The sequence below is a fragment of the Passer montanus genome, unplaced genomic scaffold (genome assembly GCF_014805655.1).
Source record: "Passer montanus isolate IOZ18808 unplaced genomic scaffold, ASM1480565v1 scaffold1484, whole genome shotgun sequence".
Classification (NCBI taxonomy): domain Eukaryota; kingdom Metazoa; phylum Chordata; class Aves; order Passeriformes; family Passeridae; genus Passer; species Passer montanus.
This window is the reverse complement of record NW_024361874.1, coordinates 1-2,626: the sequence shown is the minus strand read 5'-3', so window position 1 is coordinate 2,626 and position 2,626 is coordinate 1. Positions and strand designations below refer to the sequence as shown.

General features: G+C 70.8%; 1 long non-coding RNA gene across 1 annotated transcript; it reads left to right on the top strand.

Moving 5' to 3' along the window:
- The first annotated feature begins 163 nt into the window (after positions 1–163).
- On the top strand, positions 164–2,243 carry LOC120498404. The gene is made up of 3 exons (XR_005626673.1): positions 164–298; positions 422–597; positions 2,036–2,243. It is a non-coding gene; the product is annotated as an uncharacterized LOC120498404 (long non-coding RNA).
- The last annotated feature ends 383 nt before the right edge of the window (positions 2,244–2,626 follow it).

Sequence of the window (2,626 nt, the reverse complement as noted above, 5' to 3'; positions counted from 1 at the left end):
CCCGCCCCCGAGCCCGGCCCCGCCCCCTGCGGAGACCACGCCCCTCCGGAGGACCCCGCCCCCTCGGGAGGCTCCGCCCCCTTCCGGCCCTGCAGCTCCGGGCTGGGCACGGGTGAGGGGGGGGGGACCCCAATGTCCCCAAATGTCCCCAAATGTCCCCGAGTCCTGCTCTGGGACCCCGCCGGCCCCGCCCCCGAGCCCGGCCCCGCCCCCTGCGGAGACCACGCCCCTCCGGAGGACCCCGCCCCCTCGGGAGGCTCCGCCCCCTTCCGGCCCTGCAGCTCCGGGCTGGGCACGGGTGAGGGGGGGGGGACCCCAATGTCCCCAAATGTCCCCAAATGTCCCCGAGCGTCCCCAGCTCTGCTGTCCCCGCTGTCCCCGCTGTCCCCGCTGTCCCCTGACCCCCCGGTGTCCCCCCCAGACTCGGACTCGGAGCAGGAGCAGGAGGAGGAGGAGGAGGAGGAGGGGGACGAAGGCCCCGGGGGGTCCCCGCAGGACCCTGGGGACACCGGGGACCCCCCCGGGCCCCCCCGGAGCGGCGGCGCCATCCTGGTCACCGTGCCCTGGGGGCGCGTCACCGCCGACTGTCCCCCCGAGGTCAGGGACACGCGTGTCACGTGTGTCACGTGTGTCATGTGTGTCATGTGTGTCGCCCCAGGTCCCTGTGGGTCACCCTGGGTCACCTCGGGTCCCCAACTGCCACTGTGTGTCCCCCTGGGTGTCCCCTGTTATCACCCAGTGCCCCCCTGGCTGTCCCCATGGGGGTCCCTAATTGTCACCCAGTGTCACCCCAGGTCCCCTGTGCCACCCCCGTGCCATCCTGTGTCCCCCTGGGTGTCCCCAGCTGTCACCCCGTGTCACCCCAGGGGTCCCCAGCTGTCACCCAGTGTCACCCCAGGGGTCCCCAGTGTCCCCCGGCTCTGTCCTGTGCCCCTTTGGGGTCCCCCGGGGTCCCTTTTGTCCCCGCTGTGTCCCTAGGGGTGTCCCCGGGGGGGGTCCCGGGTGTGACATTTTATTTTTGGGGTCCCGGGGGGGTTCTGGGACGAAGGCCCCGGGGGGTCCCCGCAGGACCCTGGGGACACCGGGGACCCCCCCGGGCCCCCCCGGAGCGGCGGCGCCATCCTGGTCACCGTGCCCTGGGGGCGCGTCACCGCCGACTGTCCCCCCGAGGTCAGGGACACGCGTGTCACGTGTGTCACGTGTGTCATGTGTGTCATGTGTGTCGCCCCAGGTCCCTGTGGGTCACCCTGGGTCACCTCGGGTCCCCAACTGCCACTGTGTGTCCCCCTGGGTGTCCCCTGTTATCACCCAGTGCCCCCCTGGCTGTCCCCATGGGGGTCCCTAATTGTCACCCAGTGTCACCCCAGGTCCCCTGTGCCACCCCCGTGCCATCCTGTGTCCCCCTGGGTGTCCCCAGCTGTCACCCCGTGTCACCCCAGGGGTCCCCAGCTGTCACCCAGTGTCACCCCAGGGGTCCCCAGTGTCCCCCGGCTCTGTCCTGTGCCCCTTTGGGGTCCCCCGGGGTCCCTTTTGTCCCCCCTGTGTCCCTAGGGGTGTCCCCGGGGGGGTCCAAGGCTGTGTCACGTTTATTTTTGGGGTCCCGGGGGGGGTCCCGGGGTGTGACATTTATTTTTGGGGTCCCGGGTGTGACATTTTATTTTTGGGGTCCCGGGTGTCACATTTTGTTTCTGGGGTCCCCAGGGGGGGGTCCCCGGCTCGCGGCTGGAGCTGGAGCTGGGGGGGGGCCGGGGGGGGTCCCGGGGTGTGACATTTATTTTTGGGGTCCCGGGTGTCACATTTTGGTTTTGGGGTCCCGGGGGGGTTCTGGGGTGTCACATTTTGGTTTTGGGGTCCCCGGGGGGGGTCCCAGGGTGTGATATTTTATTTTTGGGGTCCCGGGGTGTGACATTTGTTTTTGGGGTCCCGGGGGGGGTCCCGGGTGTGACATTTTATTTTTGGGGTCCCGGGTGTCACATTTTGTTTTTGGGGTCCCGGGGGGGTCCCGGGTGTCACATTTTGTTTCTGGGGTCCCCAGGGGGGGGTCCCCGGCTCGCGGCTGGAGCTGGAGCTGGGGGAGGGGCGGCTCTGTGTCCTCCCCCGCCCGGGGGGGCTCCGGGGGCTCTCCCGCGCCTGCGCCGACGCCCGGAGCCTGCGGCTGCTGCACGGTACCCCAAAAACCGGGGGGACCCCGAAACCGGGGGGACCCCAGAACGGGACCCCGAAACCGGGGGGACCCCGAAACCGGGGGGACCCAAAACCGGGGGGACCCGAAACCGGGGGGACCCCAGAACGGGACCCCGAAATGGGGGGATCCCAAAATGGCACCTCAAAAACGGGGGGGCCCGAAAACGGGGGAAGAAAAACGGGGGGGGGGTCCCCGGCTCGCGGCTGGAGCTGGAGCTGGGGGAGGGGCGGCTCTGTGTCCTCCCCCGCCCGGGGGGGCTCCGGGGGCTCTCCCGCGCCTGCGCCGACGCCCGGAGCCTGCGGCTGCTGCCGGTCCCCCAAAAACCGGGGGGACCCCGAAACCGGGGGGACCCCCCGGGGGGACCCCGAAACCGGGGGGACCCCGAAACCGGGGGGACCCAAAACCGGGGGGACCCGAAACCGGGGGGACCCCAGAACGGGA